This window comes from Jaculus jaculus, chromosome 14 (genome assembly GCF_020740685.1).
Source record: "Jaculus jaculus isolate mJacJac1 chromosome 14, mJacJac1.mat.Y.cur, whole genome shotgun sequence".
Classification (NCBI taxonomy): Eukaryota; Metazoa; Chordata; class Mammalia; order Rodentia; family Dipodidae; genus Jaculus; species Jaculus jaculus.
Genome location: NC_059115.1, coordinates 33918722 through 33930656, shown reverse-complemented (window position 1 = coordinate 33930656; position 11935 = coordinate 33918722).

Here is an 11935-nt window from a genome sequence, read left to right as displayed (position 1 = left end):
CCATCTCTCAGCCTCCAAAACCACAGGAGTTCTTTTGGGACAAGGTCCACATCTGTCCAGAATGGAAAGTCAGCTTATGATGAGGCATACTTACACTTACGTTCTACCTGTGACATATTTCGCCTTTGTCAGCTTGGCTTTTTAACCTGTTTTCTAGTCAGAAAAAAAAATGGAACCATAGCATTTTCCTTCTAGGTTTGGTGTGAAGATCAAGTGAAACAAACTGACAGCAGCTGACGTTTATTAGATGTTTATATTAATTTGAAAGTTGATTTATCCCTCTCTTTTGTTTCAGTATACTTGTTTTTATAACCCAAGTTATCAGGACAGGGCATGTGCAGAGTGTGTGCCAAATTACTGCTTCGTAAATAAATAACTTGGTGCTCAGCAGACACTTGTTCCAGGTTAGCTGACTCCTTTGCTAGGCCTTGCAGTGAAGCAGAAGTGTCATTTCCTGCCCCTTCATCCCAGTGTTAATGCTTGTATTGTGGGCAGTCCAGGGCAATTAAGTAAAGCGTGCCCTGTGTCTACTAAAAGTTTACCAGACTTCAGTGGTACAGTATAGAAATAATCATTAGCACCTATTAGCCCCAAGCCCAGGTTCTTCCTGAGATCTCTACAAATATCCATTTGCTTCTTGCGGCAGCTCACTAGATACAAAATTATCAACAATCCTTACATGTGAGGACACCAGTGTACAAAAGACTTGAAGCAGTTCTCCAAGCATATGAAGGTACAACACAGCCTCTAGGACCAGGAACTGAATTTCTAGATATACACACATGTAACATATATAAATTCACACACTGCACCTACATAGTGAGAGAATGCTGTCCCCAAGGTTCCCTTCATTTTTGACACCAACTGTATATTCAGCAGGTTCTCAAAACCCTTTAGTTCAGTCATTTTCTAGAAGAGCTGATAGAACTCATTGACAGCCATTATCAGAAAATGGATGGAAATTTAAAATTAGTCAAGAAAAGAATGGCATAAGACAGAACCCAGGGAAAGTGCTTCCTCTCCCTATGGACTCATGGCTTTTCTCCTAGCCCAGAGCATTGCCAAACAGGAATGCCCACTCCAGCCTCAAGGTTCAGAGTGTTTATTTTAATGGATAACCATTGTGTAGACAGGATGGATGGATGGGTGGGTGGTAGGTGGATGGATAAATGGAAATGTGGATGGATGGATGGATGGATGGATGGATGGATGGATGGATGGGATGGAGTTAGCCTCTTGGTCAACTAGGACTGTGTGAGCTACAGTTCTGCTGCAAATCACACAAGTGGTTCTTCTGGTGTGGTCAGTACCACCCAAAACACATCATTGCTCTCTCGCTATACCAATAAACCAGGCAAACAAAACTCATCTCCTATAGTTGAAGACAAAGACCAAACTTCTTTAGGGGAAGGTTACCCTTCCCTTCATACACACAGCAGTGCCATTCACACAGATGATGTAAATACTGCAAAATTCACAGAAAAATAAAATAGAACAAAAGAGACCAAACTTCTGACGGTGCTGAATGAAGGAGGCCCTGCACATGCTTTTCTCTGTGCATTCTGCCTCTATCTCTCTATCCTTAACACCTTTGCTAACGAGGCCAGACCTGCATGGTGCCTGTGAGTAGAACTTTTAAGAATATAGAGAATAAAGAAAAAGAGAAAGTCTTTGGAGGCTGCCAGGCCAGCAGCCATGGCATCAGGTCTGAATGGGCTCATCCTTCTATAAATAGGGTGAAACTGCTGACTTACCTGGGTATGGAATGGCATGGGGTGGCCATGTCACAAGAATTCAGAGTTGGGAAATCCTACTGAAACAGCACGATTGGTACTCAGGAGCAAGTGGAAAAGAATCTGTCCAGAAGAGACATGATCACCACACAAGGATCAGGTCGGCTTGCCCAGAGCTGGCAGCAAGACTGGCCCACGTCCTGCCAGAAGGGAGTGGGGACAGTGGCCAAGATGAAGGTCATGGAACTTGGGTTGTGGCCTTGAAAATGGGAAAAGAAAGGTGAAGTTGAGGGAACATGTGAATTCTCCCCTATTCTGGGCCTTTTCTAGACAGGAAACAAATATGAATTTACAAAAAGTTGCCCTGTGAAAAACACAAATTAGGGCTGAAGAGATGACTTAGCAGTTAAGGTGCTTGTTTGCAAAGCGAGATGCACAAAGTGGCGCATACATCTGGAGTTCATATGCAGCGGCCAGAGGCCCTAGAGTGCCCATTCTGTTTCCTTCTCCTTCCCTTTCTCTCTTGTGCTCTCTCTTTCTTTCAAATTAATAATAAAATAAAACACAAATTAGAAATTATTTTGAAACTGCGATCCAAGCACACTGTGGAGTCTTCAATATTCATGTCTCCCCTGTTGCTTTCTTTTGTAGAAGAGTCCCACACAAATTTTTCAGGAATATTCCTACAAGCAACTCAGTGAAAAAATATAATAGTCTATTATCCAGCAGGCTGGAAATTCATTCAACAAATTCTCACAGTGACCCTGCAGGGGGAAGATGCCCATTTTATGGATGTGGAATACTGAGGCTAAGAACCTTAAGGCCTCATAGCCAGGAAGAAGAGCAGCCGCAGTCCAAGCCTAAAGCTGTCTGATGTGATGCTAGTCTCCACTCTTGCCAGAAGGTGTTGTGAGCTGCCAGTTCTCCCAAGCTCATCCCACAGCAGTCCTTCATCCTCTGACCTCACACTTGCCTCTGCTTGGTTAGGAGTACCAGGCTTTACCTCCAACTCAACAGCATGTTCAGTCTCAACATGACCTGTGCTGACTAAGGTCACCTATCACAGGGATACATATTCCAAACAGAGAAGCAAACTGAGGTCATCAAAGGAATTCCACTGTCTTGCATGTGAAAGGCTGTCCTTTGACTGCCAAACTGTGGCTGTGGTAGGGACAGGTGGGCAGTCTTGAAAAGTAACAGACAAAGCTGGGAACCCTTTGGACCCACCTCTTACCACAGGCATGGAGGTTAGTGATTGACACATGCCTCACCCAATGGCTGGTGAGCAGGAGGCCAGAGGCTATGTCCTGGTTGCTTCTGCATCCCAAGCACTGAGACCATGCTGACTTCAGAGATGGGGAAGTCAATAACTGTCAAAAGGAGGAGGAAGGAAAGCACAGGAAGGAGGGAATGAAGGGGAGGAGGAGGAGGAGGAAAGAAAGGCCTAGGAGTGAGCCCTATTGACCCTTCAGCTATGAAACTACCAAGTCCAGGTTCTGGAGGGATTCCACTGGTCAAGAAGGAAACTCCCCTCTCCCACTCCTGTAACCCAGGACTCACCCACCTGGCTCTCAGCCAGGTATCTTTGCCACCTGCCACCGAGTCCCTAGGATCCCACAGGAGATTGCCTGGCCCAGCAGTGTCACCTATATATAGCTCTCCCCCTTTTGCATCCAGGCAGAGCTGGGGATATGATGACCCACTGTATAGATGGTAAGATGACTGGCGTTGGGGTCGGGGGGCAGCAGGAGTTAGCAGTGCACAGTCCATGGGGTCACTATAGGATGCAGCGACCCCACCAGGGTTCCCGTGCAGATGAGGAGGATCACCATTGCCACCAGGCTGCTCTAAGTGCCTGCCGACTGAATGACAAAACAGAAGCTGAGTGGCTGTATGCCTGTGATGTGCTGGACAAACATCTCCCAAGATGACCAATGATGGCTCTACATGAAAGGGACACACGTGCCCAGCACACACAGCATGCTACCAGTGACACGGGTGACACAGGATGGCGATGGATGGTGAGAACTGAGAGGTGTTACCAAATGCTCAGTAAGAGAATTAGGATCCCCAAATATGCAGACAGCTTGGAACGAATGACGTAGTATGAATCCAACAAGATGAGTTTTGTGTGTATGTGTGTGTGTGTATGCACATGCACACGTGTGCACACACACACACTCATGTGGAAGACAGAGGACAATGTCGTACATTAGTTCTCAGATATGATGTCCACATCTTTTTGGCACAGGCTCTCTCGCTGGCCTAGAGCTCCCCAGCTAGGCTGGACAGGCTGGCCAGTGAGCACTAGGGATCCTCCTGTGTCCACCCCACCCAGCACTGGGGTCACGGGCACATTCCCATGCCCAGAATTCCTATCTGGGCTCTGGAGGTTGAATGCAGGTCCTCATGTTTGCAAGCACTTTATCAATGAACTGTCTCCTCAGCCCAAGGTAAAATGCTAATGGGGATGGATTGTAGCAAGCTCTGAGTTTGGGCTCTGAAAAGCAGCTATAGAAATCCAAGATGGGGTGACACGGCTCATTAGCAGCACGTGTGAAGAGATGGGGGCAGGGCTCGGCACCTGCACACGGCACTGGGGGCCTGGCTGGCGAGTCTGTGAGAGGAGATGCAGGGACGTCAGAAGGGTGGAGGCACCTGCTCTCCTGGGCTTGGAGCATCAAGGACTGGAAATTGAAGAGGGCAGTGGGGGCGGACGGACAGAGCCACGTCGTGTAAGCAATGATGGAAAGCGCTATGTTTGGCTTGGAGACGCAGTGCTAGGGTGGGGGGTTGCAGCAGAGCTGCCTTCACATGTGTGACGGCTGTCACAAAGAAGAGGAATTGAAATTTTTTCCGTCTGGCGCCACCCAGTGAAGCCAGGGTAGTGATGTTGATATCACAAGAAATCTGGACTCTGGAGAAGGAATACTGGTACTGACTGGTAGGCTAGGCTGCGTAGTGACAAGATGGGTTGTCCCCAGAGAGACTGGGCTCCCTGTCACTGGAAGTAATCAAGTGATAAGGAGTACTGGTGTAGGGATGAGCTAGCGAGGTGACTTTCCGTGAGCCTTTTAGCACCTGGGTCTGAGCCTTCTCCTTGGAGCTCAGGACAGACCCGACTCTGTGCCTCTGTAGCAAGCGTCTGAAAGTGCCCTTTACTCAATTCCCTGGCTGAACAGAAAAGCCACAGACTTTCAGCTGCTATTCTCCACTGGTTCCTTCTCTTAGGGCTGGCTCTCTTGGGGCCTCAATTGGCTGAAGCCCACAGACAAAGGCCCAACACAGTCCAAGAAGTAACTAAGTCCATGATATGAGCCTGTGGCTTGGAGAGAACCAAGTTTTCTCAAATTACCATTCTTACAGCAGATTCTTGGACTTTGTCCCTAAGGACCTAGGAATCAGCAAGGCAATGCATGCCAAAGGGTGACGGAAATAGAGCTGAGTGCTGGCGCCCAGATGGCACCCAGGAGGTGCTCAGTCCAGGACAGGGGCCAGCCGCCTCCACCTTCCCTGCTCACTTCTCTTTCCACTGACCTGCAGGTACTCAGAGTCAGGCAAGCCAGCAGTGGCAGACAATGTCTGCTGAGCCTTGGGCTGTGTTGATCAAGCAGCCTCAGCACAAAGGCTTCCTGAGGAGGATGAGCTCTGCTCATCTAGCAAGTGTCACCTCAGACTCAGTCCTAACATGGGGGAAGGAAATAATGAGTGGTGTTCTCTCTTGTGGCATCTAAGGACACCGGGACCCAGAGTGGTTGAATGTCTTTGTTAGGGTCACAGAGCAACAGCAAGGCTGAGGATGAGAGCCAGGTCTCCCACTCTAGGAGTTCTTAGGAATGCCAACCCATGGACCCAGGGGAAACAGGGGGCCCTTACCTTGTCATATCTGGGACCTCCTTTATCAGGGGATCCCAATGTGTTGGGACCAAAAATTCTTACAGGAAGAAAAATACACAATCTGATTGTGCATAGGCAATGGGTGGGAACCCCACAAAGCAGACAGCACCTAGGAGAGCTGGAAGTTCCAAGTATAATTTTGCCTCATTCCCAATGTCCCTTACTGGGGAGACTACTAACAGAGGGGACATGAGGACTGCAGATGGAGACGTAGGAGGAGATGAGCAGATGAAGCTGCTGGGGCTGGGGAAATGGTTCGCTTCAGGCATAAGGGCCTGAGTTCCATCCCCAGAATGCACATCAAAATGTCAGCACGGTGGTGTGCATCTACAATCTCAGCACCTCAAAGTCAGGTGAGCAGTGTGCCTGAGGAATGATGCTCAAGGTGTGTGCGCACTCATATGCCATATAAGCCAAAGGACACCATCACATGCCATCCTCAGGTATATGGTCAACTTCTTTTTGAGACATGGTCTTTCACTGATCCGGAGCTCATGAATTAGGCTAGCCTGACTAACCAGCAAGTTGCAAGCACTGACCTGTCTCCAGCGCCCCAGCCCTGGGAGCACAGCATGTTCCGCCATGTCTGTCATTTACATGGGTTCTGGGGATTGAAATCTTGTGAAGCAAGTACTTTACCAATTACAACTTCTCCCCAACCCCATGAACCAGGTTTGAATTTTCAAATAAATATATAATAAATAAACCAACTGGAAATGGATTTGTGGATCAGAAATAGCATAAGATTTCAACCTGGTGTATTCTGAAGCACTTGCAATGAACTGACATAAGCCCACAGAATAAGCGAGTAAGGTGCTAGGCAGGGAGTGGTGAGAGCTGAAACAATAACTATCGATAGTGGGCCTGGGGATAATGAAGACTTGTACTAATTCTCTCTGTCTCAGGTTTGAAATTTTCTCTAACTCAAGAATAGATAAAGGACATGTTATGGATAATCTGAATACTGCTGCTAATGTCACAGCCTAGAAAGAGAATTTCAAGAGGATGGAATGCTCAGCCAAGGTCAATATGATTATCCATAATTATGTTCATGTACAAATGTCTTTCTGGAAGGCACATGAGCAAATTGCAACACAACATGGAGAAAACTCTCAGTAAAGATGTGCCCCAAATGTTGCTCCTTTCCCCTTGACATCTCTTTCACAGAAGACCAACTGCCTGGTTTGGCCTCCTCAGAGAGGAGAAATTTCCTCACAGACACTCCTAGAGATGGCAAAGGTTTCTTATACCTTGGCTTATAGCCTGGTGATCAGTGGGCTGGGATACTGTGTCCAAGCTACCGTGATGCCCCCACCCCCAGCAAACCTGCTTCAGAGAGTTGAGCAAGCCCCCGGTACAGCCTGGCCCAGTGTGCACCCAGCTGCTCAGATGCCTTCTCTAAATAGAAGTCTGGTCTGATGGTGCCTGCCCTTCGGCTATCTGAAGAGACCAGCCTGGGAGGCCAAGCTGATGAGTTACAAGCTAATTTTTACCTGAACCCACCTGTTGATGTCAATTTCCAGGTCCTGAATAGTGCGGACACATAGAGTGAGATACACAGCTTGTCTTTGAGGCAGGACTGTCTACAATATAGGTAAGAATTGTTGGGCCATTGGGAAATAAGTTTGAGTGCTCTGAAATTTGAGCACTAGACAAATTTACCACGTTCCTTCATATCTTCAAAGTTTGATGAATATATCTAGAGGAAAGTTTCACTTTGGTCCTGGTATATCTTTAACACCTACCTAACACCAGCTAACCCCTTTTGTTACAAAAAGAAGGCAAGCCTTAGGCTTGGAGCATCTACAGAAAATAGTATGTAGCTAACACCAAATCACTTCAGTTGATCATCCTTTCCAGTTCTGTAGCCACTTCTTGTTGATGGAAGTGGTGCAGGTTCCTCATGTGCACTCAGACGACAATGAAAAATGGTACATAAATACAATTCAGACATTCTAGAAATGGTGACTAAGTGTGGATGAGTCTAACGCAGCCAGGCGCCACTCAACACAAGAGACAGCATGTGGGGTAAGAAATTTGAATGGGAAAAGACCACTGGGTCAAGCCTCCCAACTTTCCAAGTTCTACTAAAGCTTAGGACCATCTTAGTCATGTAGCTAGAATTCGGGGGCTCTTCTTTGACTTTTCCCTCAAACCCCGCAGATCATCCAGTCTTCAGTTATAACTGTCACTGTCATCATCACCCTCTCACCATCACCATGGCCATCTTCTCACACCACACCATTAGCAACATCACTGTATCTTTGCCATCCTCACCATCGCCATAATCATCAGCTTTCACTGTTGGGACAACATACCTGAACAGATGTGTTTAAGGGCGATTTATTTTAGCTTGCAAATTCAATTCTCGTGGTAAGAAAGGCATGGCAGCAAGAACATGCAGCAGAGCTGGTCACATTCCATCCGCAGTGAGGCAGCAGCAGGCAGTGAGGGCTGGTGCGCAGCTAGTTTGTTTGCTCACATGCTTGTTCGCTTGCTGTCAATTGCAGGGCCTTGCACAAGCTAGGCCAACCCTCCACCACTGAGCTCCCTCCTAACTCGGCCTCAAGCAGCTCTGAGTTTCTGTGGATGCCACTGATAAAACCAAGTTCATTCCCAGCATCAGTGTAACCAGAAGGAAATGAACAAACGCTGGGCTCAGAGGATGGGGAGGAGTCCTTTGGAACCCTGTCTTCTGGAAATCAAGTGGCTGCTGCACTCATGACCTCACAGAGATTGTCATCACCTGCCCATTAACATTCTGTCATGGGTGATGGAGGAGAGCAAAATCAAAGACATCAAAAGAGGGGAAAAAAGGAGTTCAGTGGAAGGGGAAAGAGAAGAAGTCAAAAGAAGGCAATGAGAGGGGATTATGATGAAAATATATTATGTACATGGTGAAAAATGTCAATAAAATGTTTTTTAAAGTTGGGCTCACCTTTGAGACCAATGGAGGAATTACTTAGAGGAAGGACCAGGAACTGGGGATGTAGCCAAAGGCTTAAAGAGAGTCCCTAACAAATATTATACAGGACACTAATACCCCAACCAAATTACTTCCCAGAGGCATCACCTCCTAATTCACTACAGAAGGGCTTAGAATTTGCATGTGTGTGTGCATAAATAATAAATATATATGGAGAGAGAGAGAGAGGAATACATGGGATGCATTCATTCATTGTATATCTACCCTATTGACTAGACCCAAAATGCCTAGTCAGTTAAACCCAAACGAAGCTTTACATTGGCCAAAACCTGCAGAAAACTTCTCATTGGCAAAACAGCAAAGCAGGTTTCTCATTGGCCAGAACTACAGGAAGCTTCATGCTGGCCAATGCTAAAGCTGCTAGAATGTGGGAGAGCCATGTAAGGTGGCTTCCATGGCGCACTCAAGAATAGGCAAGGGTCAGGCGCTGCCATGGAGGCCCAAAGAGAGCGGCTGCAACCTCCTCCCACCCTCCCTCTACTCAGCATGTGGGGGTTTCTCAGTGGCTTCTGTTGACAGCATACTGGATCCCCATGCACCTGACTCTGTCATTGCTAGGCCATAAGTGCATGGCCTGCACCTGGCCATCAGCCGTCCTTCTCCCAGCATTCCTCCTGTGCAGGGCCAACACTCCCCTCTCCTCTCTTGTCTTTCTTGCTCTTCCTCCGTGGTGGTGTGCGTTCCTAAGCCCCACTGCTCCCTCCTTGCTCTGAACCCCTCCCTAATTATGCAGAGCCATTTATACAGCAACCTGCCCTGTGGTCGAAAGGGTCATCCTGAATTTCTTCCCAACCCTACAGTGCCCTCGCAGGAGGACATCTGGCAAGCAGCCTTCTCATCTCATTTCACGTTTGTCCTTCGGTTGCTCAGCTCAAAGTCATTATTAGCTGCAAACCCCTGTTCAGGAGTGTGGCAGAAATAATTTTGCCTAATTGATCTAGATGAACATGTGTCTGTCAATACAAATCCCATCCCTTCGCGGATCATTTGCTGCGTCTACAGAGACATGCTCCAGGGCAAAACCGAGGCGGGCTTTTCTGCAGCTATAAGGGGCGGGCACTGAGTAGATCTTTCTCCGAGAAAACACTCTCTGAGCCAAACTGGAGGAATGAGAAAAATAAGCAGATGCTTGGAGCCAGGAGGATTTGCATGTTGTTACAATCGGATCAGATCTGTTCCCCAGTGAGCCGTTGGATTCCCTCATGCCAACAGCCACAGCCTTGAAGCCACCTGCCCGTGTCTGCACACTGGTGCCTAAAGGGAGACCATGCTGACTTCTGCAGCCTGGTTGTCCTCAGGGAAGAGGCAACTCTTGTACCTGCCTTCCTCAGCATGCCCCCCCCCCACAGACGCCCAGAAGCAGGGTGATCAGCCCCAGACCTATAGGCCTCAAGAAGGAAGGGAGACCCAAATGTTCCTGACCAGCTTCCAAACTGAGCTGCAGGCAGTGTGAGTCTGCAGTCCAGCCTGGGTGTCCTCAGAGGAAATTCTCTACTATAACTATACATGCTCATACGTGACCTTGAAGCAATGCACTGTTGGCCTAACAGAGATCAGCCTGAAGGACACCCATGGTCTGTGTGGGCACCAACACCGCCCAGGCCATTGGTTGTTTCGCTGCCTATAACCCCTTCCCTACCTGAGATGGCACCCACATTTTTCCAGGGGAATTGACTAAGTTCCTTACTTTCACATTGTTGTAACCACAATATCTGATAGAAGAAACTTAATGGAGAGCAGGTTTATTTGGGTTCATGGATTCAAAGGGTCCACTGTGGCAGGAAGGTGTGGCAGAGCAGGTCAGCTCATAGTGGTGGGAACACAGGGCAGAGGCTGTTCACACCACCACAGACCATGAAACAGCACAGGGGGAGCAGGGGCCAGGGGCAACAATCAAAGGCACATGCCTAGTAACCTACTTCTACCAGAACTCCCCTTCCCAAAGTTTCAGAACCTCCCAGCTTAGTACCCCCTGCTAGGCATCAAGTATTTGAACCATGAACCTAAGGGGCCATTTCAGATTCAAACCATAACACCAGCACACCCCACACAGGACTCATGAGCTACGGAGAGTCTCGTGGAAGTGGTAGATCAGGTTCGAGCCTGGTTGGACTCTGAAGTGGATGTAGATGGCTGGCTTCTTGAATCCTCATATGGTGGAGATTCTATCCCTTCTTTTTTTCTCCTTTACTATGTGGTTCCACTAAATCATTCATAGCCCCCCGCCATGAGCTAGTCACCTCCCAAAGCCTCATCTGTACTGTCATGCTGGGATTGAATTTCTGCACGTGGATTTTGGAAAACACAAACAATTCTACCCCAGAAGGCCGTCAGGCGCTGGGGCAGCAGAAGAGGCTCTGTGCTCACCAATAGGAAGACAGAAGAAGCCTTCAGTGCCTGCCTAGGTGCTTCAGAGGAAGCTCACCGGATTTTGAGCCCAAACAGTTTGAATTTTGATCATGGCTTTTCAGCTTACTCTTTAAGATACCTGGAACAAGATAAAAAGATATTTTGGGTTTTTTTTTTGTATATATATATATATATATATATATATAAATGTTTTTCGAGGTAGGGTCTCACTCTAGTCCAGGCTGACCTGGAATTCACTATGTAGTCTCAGGGTGGCCTAGAAGTCTTGGCGATCCTCCTACCTCTGCCTCCCAAGAGCTGGGACTAAAGGCGTGCGCCACCACACCTGGCTTGTTTCACTATTTTTCAGAAGAGGAAAGGAAGCCCAGCTTTCCCTCAGATCACAGGTGGTGATCAAATGAAGAACGTTGTGAAGTACGCTAACAACAGACAAAAGATGGAACACCATTAATGAGCACTTACTCTGTGGCAGGGGTGACCTCACTTAAGCAGTCAGGTCCTACAATGACTCTCTAAGACAAAGGGAGCCATAGTAATGAACAGCTCCACTCTGCAATGTTAGATTCATGCTCACAGTTGCTGGGTGAGCAGTAGGTTCGAGATCTTGCTTGAACACATCACCTCCATGTCTCTGGTCCTCACAGCAGGGAGGAAGGGGTAGGTGCTGTCCACACCCTCACATTGCAAAGTTCACAGGGGTTGATGACTCAACCTTCGGACTGGAAAGAAACAGCAGAAATGCACTCAAAGCTAAATGTTGTCTTGCACACTCATGCGCGTGCTATCTGTGGGCTCTACATACTATGTCACGTGGAATAAACACGAAAGTCTATTCCATGGATGCCTGGCAGCAAGGAGCCCCACACAGGACTTCATTAGTCCCTGTGCTCTGTCTGGGCAATGACAAAACAGATATTTGTGCATAGAACAGACCTGCCTTTCAAAATCA